This window comes from Phalacrocorax aristotelis, chromosome 13 (assembly GCF_949628215.1).
Source record: "Phalacrocorax aristotelis chromosome 13, bGulAri2.1, whole genome shotgun sequence".
Lineage (NCBI taxonomy): Eukaryota > Metazoa > Chordata > Aves > Suliformes > Phalacrocoracidae > Phalacrocorax > Phalacrocorax aristotelis.
The window spans coordinates 12248118-12260892 of NC_134288.1; the positions used below are offsets into that span (position 1 = coordinate 12248118).

Sequence of the window (12775 nt, forward strand, 5' to 3'; positions counted from 1 at the left end):
GGCCTGACAAGCGCTGAGTAGAGCGGGATGATGACTTCTTTGCCTCTGCTGGTGATGCCCTTTTTGATGCAACCCAGCACCCTGTTGGCCTTCTTGGCCGCAGCAGCCACTGTTCGCTCATGTTGAGCTTCCTGTCCACCAGGACCCCCAGGTCCCTTCCCACAGAGCTGCTCTCCAGCCAGGTGGGTCCCAGTCTGTGCTGCACTCCCATATTATGTTTTCCCAGGTGCAGGACCTTACACTTCTCTTTGTTGAACTTCATAAGGTCTGCCTTGGATGTCAGACTATATTTTTTTTCACTCTTTCATCCCTCCAATGTCCTTATAACTCTTACAGCTCTAAATCTATTTTCTTGTCTTTGGATGCAATATTGGAAATGATAAATAAGAGCGCTGTAGCCCTCTAACTTTATTAAAGTCAGAAGTGACTGTTAGGTACTGGGTCAGGCTCCAAGAGGTGGAATTGGTCATGCTACCCCAGTGTAAATCAAAAGTGCCTCCTGCATGGCAGCTGACTTCAGCTGCACATTTCCCATATCAAACATAAATCTGATGTCGCATTTGACTGCACTTGTGAAGAAGGTTGCTTGGCTGGGGACTGGTTGTGCTATCACTAATTTCAGTAGATAAAAAAAGCCCATCTCCGTTAGTTAGCTGATGCGACCAGGAGCCAAGAGCTCCCAATCTGGCACAACTTCACCCTCGAGGGAATGCTCCTACTGCCTCTTTACCAGAACTGGGATATCTCCTTTGATACTTCATGAATATATATTAATACTTCAATATTTCATGAGTTAGGAAAGAGATTACAGGTTTTCATTCAAGTTTTCTTTTACTTGAAGTAGCAGGAGTCTGGGCCACTGGACCCAGGTGATCGCATCACCCTCCCCTTCAACTTTGGTTACCCTTAGTCATACTTAGCAGTAAACACAGGGTGAACCGTTTCCACAAAAGCAGATGCCCCCAAAGCCATCTCCCGATGGACCTGGACTAAAAAGCTGTACCCAGGAGCTGTGGGCAGGAGCCCTGGTTCCTGCTCCACGCTATCCACTAAGCTGCTTTTCATCTCTCAAAGTATTTATAAACTGGCAGTGACACTTCACTGGGAATATTAGCTTTCATAGGAGCCATATGCCACTTTAGAGGACAAAAATATAATCTTTAGGGAAAAAACCCAACCAACGTCATGCACTTCCTAATCATTCATATTCATCTCAGCCATCCATTTATTGCTTCCCATTCATCTCTGTTTTTAATGACTCAGCTGGTGATTTCTTGCTTTCATTGAATCAGTCCCAATGCTATTATCTCCCGGCAATAGATTTACTCATTTTGCTGCAAGATTTTAACTCTTTTTTTTTTTTCCAGCTGTACAGCTGGTTCCAGACTGCCAACATTACCAAGTCAATACAACAAAAGTAGCAAGGCAATGAAAGCATATGATTTGTATTTTGTGATGAAATTTATAGACTCCCCCCCTAATATTTAGCATTAAATCAATAGTAAAATTCACAAGCTTTTCATCAGGTGATCATTTAAACAGTCACAGGACCAATTAAAAACATTCTGTGTCTCTGCCAAGGACTGCGATCAGATTAATGTTACAAATTAAGTCATAACTGACATGCAAAATAATCCCATTTGCTGAAGCATGCCCAATAATAGTTAATCTTGCCTTTCACTCCATGGTTTTTGACTTTTATAGGGTATTATTGTGGCAAGTAACATCTATTTATAACTTCTGCTTTCCATAGCTGAGCACAGTTTACGGTTTATGTGCAGACTTAATTTTTTCCAATTCTATGGCATAAATGGAGATATTTGCTAAGGAACAGGAAGGGCGGATTAAAAATGATCAGAAAACGTACTGCAAACCAGGGATGAGCAGCCCCAGGTGATGCCCAGTGGCTGCGCTGGGCAATCTCAGTTGTTCTCCGCGATGTGCGAGTGAGCCTGACCTTACTAACAGATACTTTGACTTTGGGAAAGTCCACACCCAAGTACAAAGCTCACGTTAGTCCAGAAAGGGACAAATTCATCTGGGCTTGTACATTTAGTTTATCTTGGTAGCACATAGTGAATTTTTCTCTGATAGTTCAGCTTCAGAGGATTATCAGTATTACTTCTGTTGTAACTGATAAACACCATATGGATCAAGTGTAATCCACTCTCTGGTTTAGGAACAGGAAAGGCTCCCAGAAGTGAGATAAATCCACGTCCTGGTCCCGTGAATGGGGCTTGTCCTCAGGGCGCTGATTCAGTTAAAAGGGACATAAAAGAAAGCGTGGGGTGATCAGGTCGTTCACATGCAACATTGAATTGTTTTCCTGGCAGCTGAGGAACTGTCCTCAGCTTACACAAAGTGCAAGCCTTGCATTTTTTAGCACACTTTTAAAAAGCATCTCTTTGGTTCAGCAATATAGAGGATGCTGCTATTGCGGGGAGCAACACTGGGACCAGCCTGGAGCCTTCCGTAAGCAATTCCTACGGGAACAGCATCATCCTGCACACACAGAAACGTTTCAGGAATGAGAAACACACCTGAGGAGGAGCCAGCTGACCAACTGTGAATTGTTTGATTGTTGGCCAACAATCCAATGCTGTGCTCACCATCAGTGCTGCAGGGACAGCTGAGGTGCCCGGGAGGAGGTATCTAGAAGTGGAAGGCGATAGGAATACCCTGGCCCACCCCTCCTGTCAGAGACGTGTTTATACATTAGTCCCACCAGCATCTGAAGCATGGATGAGAGCAGTAGAAGATGGCTTTAAATTATCGCATCAGCAAGGACACATTTGTAATTAAATCAATCCCAAATAGTAAAGCTTAGCACTCAAATCCTTTGTATGTTTCCAAGCGCTTTCCACTCACTGGCAAATTAATGCAATAATATGCAAGAAATCAGGATGGTGGCTTGGGTAATTTTCAATTAGCTGCTTGAAAATGCTTTGAAGATAAATCTAGCCAGATTTTCTGAGCTTACTTATTTGTTCCAGCTTATCTGTGCAAATACAATTGGCTGCAGCTGCCTTAGACCATCTTTAAAAACTTGCAGCGCCAATGCACAAAAGCAGATTTAACTGGGCCACTATATTCTTCCATAGCAAAGCTTAGCCAGACAAAAGGTTCTTTTATGCTATAATACCTCTCTCCCTAACGTCACTCTTGCTTTAATATCCTTTTCCTACCCACAAGTCTGATGATGGGAAGATTTTCATGCTGGCACTGTACTGTGCTCTCCAGCCACCGTTACTGCCCACGGAGCCGGGTGTCTCAGTGGCTCTTCCAACGCAGATACACCACCAGCATTCTCCCAGTATCTTGCCCTGCCCACAGCATGGCATTATTTTCCATCATTTGGATCCTTACAACCCGTTTAAGGTTGTTTAATACTCAGGATAGTGTTTCTGCACAAGCCATTAGTCAGCTTTTCCCAATGACTACCATTCGTTCCTATAGACACACCTTCTTTGTTTTCATGCAGAAGATGCAGATTCAGGCAAATTGTCTACAATATAAGAAATGAAACAAAATGAGCAAAACCCAAATGAAGAATGTCAGACAATTCTTTGCTGCTTCTAAAAGATAGAAGCAATAAAAACGCAAAAAACACAACATCCTATGTTACACAATGCAAGGATGCTGAGCGCAGGAAAAATAAAACAGAATAATGATGACATCTACCATGGTTTACAAGACCTTACTCTCTTTCATCCTCCTGGTTTGATTAGTATGAGTGTAAAAACAAAAAGGTCAAACCAGAGGAAACAATACCATGAAATGTTGTGGAAGCCATACTACAAAAAGTAGGATTTGGCACAAATAGTATGAGGCCCTTCTGTTGTAGGTGATGTGTTAATATTATACAGAATTACTGCATCGTCCTCATAAACAGAGGCTAACAGCCATTGCTGGAGTAGCAAAGCCTCCAAAAGGGGTTTTCCACAGGCTCCTCTCTTACATCACTGTGGGATAACAGCCTTTTCATTGAGATATCCCCATCATCTGGCTATTTTTTATTCCCCCCGCCCCACCCCCCCCAATGATCAATTTATGTATTACACCAGGCTGCACTCCTCTTGCAGAGTATTGGGAATCTATTTTTGGCTTGATCATAAGAGCAAAAGCAGAAACACAATTGTGCTTGGAGCCAGAACTATTTATACCCTAACTCATGATGCCCCTTTCTACTGTCACCTATTCAAAAAAACTAAAGAAATTTGGACATTTCCACGATTGTTTTTCCCCTTAAATCACCTGCCATGCCCGTGCTACCGCAGACCGCGAGCAAGGAGCTGCCAGAAGTGGGTTTCACGTGAATCCTTGCCATTGAAGAGCCATTCCTTCATGGGGTCTTAATGCCTTTTTCCTTTCAAATGGGTCAAACAGAACAAAATTTGGAGTTGAAATACGAATCTTAAATCCCCAATTTCTGCTGCAGCATGGGAAGAAATCTGTGAAATCCTGGGGCATTACATGGTGCTGTAAAGGGGGAGAAAATCTGTCATGGGACATAGCCTCCATGCTGTCTCTTTTACATGCTGCGAACAAAGTGAGTTGGGAGGTCAAGATCCAAATTATCCAGTACGTCATTTTTTTTCTGAGACAAGATTACCTTCCAAGCCCTATTCTCCACAGTAAGTAGAGTTTCTAGGGAAAAAAATGTACTGAGAATTCATATTGCTCTACCAGGCAACGACAGTCTTTATGTTGACCTTTCTGTGATCACTTCTCCAGCTCAACCCCATGCTGGTGGGCTGGATGCCCACCCATTCCTCTCTCAAACCAGACAACACAGAGGTGAAAAGAACACATTAGAAGAGCTAAATGCAACAAGGAAAAGGAAGCTTGCTGATCATCATTCCCTGCAACATTCACTGTCCCCACTGAGCACAAGAGCACGTGAGTCCATGAGACAGGCAGAGTGGAAATACTGCATCAAGTGGGAACACAAGAGAAACAAACTACAGGAAGGATTTGGTTGATGCAAGAATATTTCCCACACAAGCCCACTTTTTTTTTTTTTCCAGATCAGCAAGTAACAGCTCCCTCAAACAGCCCCCCGGAGTACAAGCTCACTGGTGCACACCACTTAGCCTGGATCTTGTTTAACATTCAGCGATGCTCTCTAATCCTCTTAGGTATTAGTCTTGAGATTCCTGCCAAGCACAGGAACAGCACAGCCTCCCAGACAGCACTTAAATGAGCTCACTGCTTGAAATGGGCTATTTTGCAAAATACAGTAGAACTCCAGCTGTTCATTTTTTGCTTAATCTCAGATTAGCACCTAGGAAGTCACTACGGCATGCAAAACGCAAAGTTAAATAACCCCAATTTCTATGGCTCAGGTGACTCCGTAGCAAGTCATTCTGCATTAAGACTGGGGTTTCTCTCCCTTAATTACTTGTTTAAAGTACCTAATTTGAGCTAGACATTCCTATTGTCTCTCTGTTGCCCACTGCAAGGAGATCATCACATCCAGGTTATCTAGAGCCCTCAAGCCATCTCTCTACAACCACTGTTCTGTGTATTACTAAATCACCCATTACTGCAGGTACGATCTGGAGCAGGAACGGGAACATAATCATTTCTGTTGGATTAACCAGAGGAAGCTAACCTGAAACGACACCGTCCTTAGAAACCTCAGATCCGTTTCAATGGGAAGTCCTTGTGCTCAAAGTTCCTACAGTGGCTACGGCAAATGTCTGATGTAGAAAGCACTGAAAACCTCAAGGATGGCCACAAGGCACAACAGGTTGCAAACGGGCAGGTATACCTCGGCTGCCTGCTCCTTCCGTGGCTTGCTGCATCTAAATAAGTAAAATTCCCTGCTGATCAGATGTGAGAGTCCTCTGATGCCTTTGAGAGATGCTGGTGGAAAAATGCTGAGCAATACTGTTCTGCATTAACAGGCCTCTCTGAGAAACCCAGCTCGGTATAAACCAGCAATCCATACACACACATATCAGCATACATACTAACGTGCAGAGAAAGGTGTGTGCGCAGGTGCGCGCGCACGCTGCCCGCAAGCACCACGCGGTTCGCAAGCGGCCCCTCTTGCAGGCTGGCACGTCTCTCATCTGACAGTGCTCAGTCAGGTCAGTAATTCATTCTTACTGCCAGGGAGCAAATTGTTGCCAAATGGTGTTTCTTCCTGAGATAAAGGAACAAACAGGCATATAATGTTCCCATTGTCAACCCAAAACATCTGCTGGAATTCAGAGGGGTTTGCTGTCCATGCGCAATGTGGAGACGGCTTCTACTTTGTACCCTCCCTTTTCTCACGCGTGAGGAACTGCAGCCTTAGACAGCAGCTGTTGGATTTACTTGGAAATCTGAAAATTGCCTTCAAGGGATCCTGCGTCCACGCAGCAGTGTAGCGGGGCTTTCGTTTCTGACTCAGGAACTTTTTCATTTTCCTTGCTAAGGACCTGCTCGCATCCTACAGCCCGCACCAAGGTGCTATGAGAAATGCACACAGCAGGATAACCTTGTTCTTGGTCATCAGCTCGAACGAGGTCACTGAGGACTGATTTTGGCCACTGTTCCCCAAAAAATGATGGGCCTGATCCTGCCATTGCTGCTTACCCGTGAGCAGTGTTTGCCCACACAAGGCATTCAAGTGGGGTTCCCAAAATCCCAAGTTAATTCAAGGAAATAAAAATTGGCTGGTTTGTGGTGGTAGGCAAGGAAGATTTTTTTATTGCCCCTTAAAAAAAGGCAGTATTTTAAGTTTTAAATTATTTTAAAACATGAATATTGGAGACAGATAACCAGTGTACCACAGGCTGGATACCTACTTTTCACTCCTTTTAATTCCGTTTCTTCATCATCCTAAAATACTCTTTTCAAGGTTTTCTGCCAAATAAGAGGAAAACACGCAACACTAAAGGGATCACAGGTTGATCAGGGTTATAGGCAGACTCCAAAAAAAGCTGATCCTGTTGTAACAAAGATGCACATCTAGCTCAGAGGGTCTAAATCCACAGCGAGACTGAATCCTCTCCAGCAGTACAAAATACCATAAAGCTGCTTTGAAAGGACTGCGAGGAAATCCCTTTTTTTGGGTGGAATTCTTATGCTAACATAAAGCAACATGGCATCTGTCCTGTCCTCGGTTATGCTGAAGCAGTGCAGGATCAGATCGGTCACAGAGGGAAGGGTTTGCGAGCCCTCCCAGCTAAGGCAAGGTAGAGCAGCCTTGCAGCAGGGACAGGGGCTGAGCTTCTGGTTTCCATGTGGTGCTTAAAGCAAAAGAAATCTTGAAGTAAATTTTCAAGTCTGATTTATGTGGAATATGTTACGTTAAAAAGATTGATGCAGTTTTCCAATTAGAAGCTACGAGGGAACAGAAAATCTAACAGAGCCCATGACCTTCAAACGTTTTGGGGACTTTTTATTTCTGTGCCATGGATTGGTATCATTTATCAGAACTGTAGCATCTAAACATATTTTTTTATCTCTTAATGCCATCTAGAAAAAGTAAACGCCTACCTCGTAGCACAGCCAAAGTACTCAAATTCACAAATATGAAACCATGGCTATAAAAATGCCAAAAAGGACTTTTTCTTGGATTTTTTTTCAGCCAGAACATTGCAAAGTCAAAGTATTTTCTGAGAGGTGTTTGGCCTTGCTTTCTCAACATGAAAACAACGCCCAAACTCTTTCAAACCACTGAACAACAGTTAAACAAAGCTTGTAACCACGTCATTTTCTTTCCTGAAGCAACCAGGCCAAGCTCTTAGAATTCAAATGACTGAAGATTTTTGATGCTATCCAGCAATATACTTTATCCATTAACAATAGCAATCAAATTCGGTTTTAGTGTAACTATACATATGTCAGTGGAATAGCCCAAAAGAAGAAATGAGGCTAGTGTCCTTGCTGCTCCAGGAATTAAAAAAACTGCTAGAAAGGCACTTTGCTGAACGAAGCTAACAAGAACAAACAGGGTACTTCCCACCTCTAACATATTTCCTTTGCTCAAACTCATTTACAATCTAGAAGTGAAACAACATTATTTTTTACACCGGCAACATAGTAATAACACAGATTTAGAGGTACTTCTGCCTGAAGAGAGATTTAAGGTTAGAATAACATTACTCTGTTAATATTAAACACTTGACTGCCTCATCTCATGCTCTCCGCTGTACTAACAAGAGGTCTGACGCAAAATCTGTTAAAGTCAGTGGCCCTCTCTGAGTGCTTGTCTACAATCACTCATCATGTTCTACCGAAGTACGATGGATGCTTTTGTCCGGGATTCAAAAACCAGACGAAGTCCTTTACCTCTTTCAGAGCATTTTCCCAGAAAGCATTTGCAGAAACTCTTTGTTCTCAAATCCTCCAGTTCAGCATCACCACTCGTATGCTGGGAGGTCGCTCAAGGCCAAGATGGAACAAAACTAATTATATTGTGGGGAGGTCTAGCAATAAATCAGTTTTGAAAAGGGAAAGGAGAGTGGCTTAGAGATAGGAGCAGCTCTTGCATCCAGAGATCCCACAGCTAGAGAGGGCTGGCATAGCCAGGGAACCTGCTGAAACACAGATGCAGAGTGCGCCGTGCTGCCACTGACCCTGTGGGCAAAGCCCCTGATCCTGCCTGTGGTGTGGTCTGCCCTGCCCTATTCCTGCTCCCAAAATCTGCTTCTCTGCGCAAGGGTCAGCCCCTCACTGGGCCAACATAAATTTACTAGAGAAGCGCAACACACTTCAGGGTGGCCACCGGGATCAGGACTGCACCGCCAATGCATTTCAGGGCAACCCACATCCGAAACACCCTGTGCACGGTTAACAACTCCCATGCATTGCTTTAAGTCAGTAACCTCCATTTATTAAGCATAAAATCCATAGGGGGAACCATTCCCCTGAAATCCTACTCAGTGTCTCACTAATCTACTAGCAACAAGCCATGAGCTCTGCTACATGTTTGCAGAGTCTTGCAAAGCATTTCCGCCATTCACCATTGCATTAATGGGATTCTGCAAGATGCAAATGTCCCAGGCACTGAATAATTAACTTATGGGCAGCAGCTCAAGGAATCAGGTGAGAAAGACATGAAATCCAAAAGGTAAAGCAGAATATTTGGCAATCTGGCACACAAACACCTTCACCTGGGGGCTGTGACCAACCCTGTAGGCAAAGACAGGTTTCTGGGCTTGGTACTCTCAATTAATACAAAGGAAAGCAAAGCTCAGCGATCCTCTCTTTTAGGGTGGCCCAAGCAAAATAAACAGCATAAAGCAAACCCTTGATTCACTTTTTGTGCTACTGCAGGGTGTAAAGCCCCAAATCGGAGAGCAGGATCCTCCCCAGCATGTTCCATGCTGTAAAGACACACACAAAAAACCCAAAGCTGCCTTGAGGAGTTTGCAATCAGAAATCATGAGGCACTGAGCAGCCGGATGCTGATCTCCCTAAGCCGGTGGATATTTCTTTTGTTAGTGGCTGACCCCATCCTCCTCCTTGCCTGTAAATCTCTAATCTCTGTAAAGATTTCTAGTAAGTACTTGCTCAGGTAGTTCCTGGTTTCGCTGGCCAAGAATATCTAACCCTCGCAGGAATCGCTGCCTCCTGTCTCATTTGTCATCCCAGGATCGAGCTGAATGTTTTTGCCGCTATCTTTGTGGGTTTGATCCACGCATGCAGGGCGAATTAAGGCACTATCAGTGGAGCAGCTATTCCACAGGGCTTCAGACGACGCTGAACATGCTCGTTGCATGCCAGCGCAGTTTCGTCCGAGTCACGGCAGGGCAGGTGGCTGTGGTCTGCGTCCCTCACAGCCCGCCAAGCTCAGTTTCCGATATTTTGGGTTGCCTGCAGGCTAGACCTCTTTGCATATAACTAGCTAGTGGGTTGGTTTTTCTTTTCCCCTTTCATTATTTGACTAACCCTCTCTCCCCACGTTTCATCCTTTTTCTTGCAACAGCTCAAAGCATACCTCTCTGAAGATCTCTTTTGTGTTCGCCCTCCCCAAAATACTGTTTCAAGGTGTGTTTTTATAACCAAGCAGCACTAGAGAAAAGTAGGAGCCCAGAAATCAAAAAAAAAAAGAAGTGCCAGACTGGGATAACTTCACATCTGTAGCATGTTGCCTGGTATAACCAAGCAGCCTGTGAAATGGTAACAAGATGTTAATGCAACAAACTCATGTGATTAATGCCCACTTGTGCCCTCTGACCTCTCAGAACTGAAAAACAAGTTTTTATTATAACAATGCTTTTGATTTGTATAATCTGAAAAAAATAGGTTAGTAAAAGTAATATAGGTCAGGCAATGAAAGTGCTCCGATTTCGGCTCAGCATGCTGCCTGTGACTTCCTTCTTTAACTTCAGTTACTACCCCCCTAAACCAAGGTCCATTGTACTATTAACATATTTTAATTTTTTTAAGGATCATTTTGCCATGTCACCTTACTAGCTTTTCTTATTTTCCACCATTTCTCTGCAGCTTTTTAATTTCTTATAGAAAGGCAAGGGTTTGATAAAGGGGAGGGGGGGGAACCCCAGTGAATCAGTTCTAAGGAAATTCGGTTACAAGGCAGTAATGCCGGGTTTGAAGCATCACCGGTGACCGCTTGCAAATGGAAAGTCTCAATGAATTTGGCTATTTTCGTGACTTTTTTTCCCCTCCCTTTGTAACAAGACGGGCTTTTTCCGACGGGGACCGCAAGCCACCAAACCCCCACTCCCACGCAAAAGCCCGCACTCCCGGGGCTGGGGCGCTGCTTGTCCCCGGGCACCGCACCGCGCACCCCGGCCCCGAGCCCCGCTCCGGGCCGCCGCCAGCCCCACCTGGGGCTTTCCATCCCTCCGCGCGGCGCAGCGGACGATCCGCGCCCATCCCCGCCTCCTCGGGGCTCCCCGCGCCGCTCCCGCACCCACGTGCGGCACCACCCGGTAGGTCCCGCCGTGCGTGGGAAGGGGGAGGGGGGCTCCCCCGGGCAGCCCGCACCCCGCGGTGCCCGCCCCGCTCCTCTCCATCCTCCCCCCCCCCCCGCACTCCCCGGCCCCGGTACCTGCCGCCGGGCGCCGCCGCTGCCCTCTCGCCGCCGACCCCCGCGCATCCCGGGCCCGCCGCGGGGAGGGGCGGGCGCCCCGCCCTAACGGATGGGCGTTTCCTCCAATCGGCGGCGGCTATCGGCAGCGACCCGGCCAATGGCGGGGAGCCTGGAGGCCACAGGGAGAGCGTGGGGCAAGGCGGGCGGGGCGGGAGAGATGGGAGCAGGGGAGGGGGAAAGGAAGGGGGGAGAGGGCGACAAGAAACGAGGTAAGGAGAGAGCAAGGGTAGGGGCAGGTGCATCTTATGAAAACCGCCCCTTTCCTGTCCCGCTGCGCACCTGGGGCTCGCAGCCCCCCCGCGGGGCTCGGGCTGCTCCCCCTCGCCCGCTGTCTCCCAGCCTCCCTGCACCCCCGGGATGCTCGGGGCGAGATTCTGGGATGCATCCGAGAGGAGAAAGCGTGCTGAAAGGGAGCAACATCCGTGGCTGTGGTGGCAGAGAGCAATGGCAGGAACTTGACGTTTACCTCCAGCTACTGCAAGGAGCTTACCTCGTGTAAAAGGAAGAACAAGCGCACGAGCAGATGCATGTGTATTATTTTATCTGGGGTATAAACACAGTCATTGTGGCATTATCTTTATTGGTGCAATATAGCGCTAGGTGCAATCAGCCTGGGCACGGCTGGGTTAATGATTGCAGAGGACAACTGCCTCCAGAGCCAGAGGAGCTGTGCAGGAAAGCTGCGGGAACACACCAAACCCCTTTGATTTGCATTAACGCATTTGTTTGGGCCTTTTCTTTGCTGTCTGGGGACTTGCTGTCACAGTGGTTGGTTTATAGGCACTGAAGGGGCCGTTGTGCGGTTACACAGATGAGTCCCCTGGACCAGCACCCACACCTGAGCACACCATGCCCTCCAGGACGTAAATCACCTGGGCAGGAAGAATCTCAGCAGATGTGACATGTGCATGTGTGAGGTCTAACCACGCAGCTCTTGCATGCCTTACCAGTGCAGCTTTTGCAGCCTGCTTTGCATTTCTTATGAGAGCTATTTCACATCACTTGGGAATTTGGCCTGTTTCTGCATGTTCAAAGATAAATAATTCAGGCGCTATTATGTTTAGCTCTTTAAAGTGCAATCAGTTCTCCATTATCTGGAGAGCACGGGATAACCTGGGTAATGGAAAAACCCAGCTAACACTGCACAAGGCGGTGAGGGGGGGCAAATATATGGCCAGAGGTCTGACATCCACCTGTTGTGCTGAGCCCTGTGGTACCCATCTTTCCTCGGTGCTGCATCTTTCCCATGGCTTCTGCTGGAGCTCAGGGACCCACAGCTAACTGAGAGTTGGGGCAGGAGTTGAGGCAGAAGCAGACCCTGCACCTCACCACGGCTCATCCCGGGCTGCGGCAGTGTGCTGCTTGCCTTGCTCCCTCGTCATCATTCTCTGAAGCAGTGGCTCCAGGATGGAGTTGGGAAGTGCTGCCTTTTTGCCCCATCCTTGCTGTGCCCCATGGAGCTGGAGGTTGATGGGCTTCCTGCGGGTTTTGCTTTCACTTACTGGGCTAAACTGGAAGCTGTTGAATAAGCTTTTAAAGCAAAATTAAGTGCGGGAGAGCCTGCTGATTGCGATGTACCGTGGTCAGGAAAACCAGGAAGCATTTGCTCCATGGGCACACACTGATGTTGCTTTATTACGTATGAATCCTTTCCTGCACGCTGAAGTTAGGGCGTTCGTTTGGCTGGTGCTGTACAATCACTGATGAGTGAGGCCCTGT

At 46.5% G+C, this 12775-nt stretch overlaps 1 protein-coding gene across 1 annotated transcript in view; it reads right to left on the reverse strand.

Moving 5' to 3' along the window:
- SLCO4A1 (solute carrier organic anion transporter family member 4A1) overlaps positions 1–11088 on the reverse strand; it is a 28340-nt gene extending 17252 nt beyond the window's left edge. Inside the window, exon 1 of the mRNA XM_075108722.1 lies at positions 11015–11088. The gene's annotated coding sequence lies outside the window, so the exon portion shown is untranslated. The remainder of the gene's footprint in view (positions 1–11014) is intronic.
- Positions 11089–12775: the final 1687 nt, after the last annotated feature.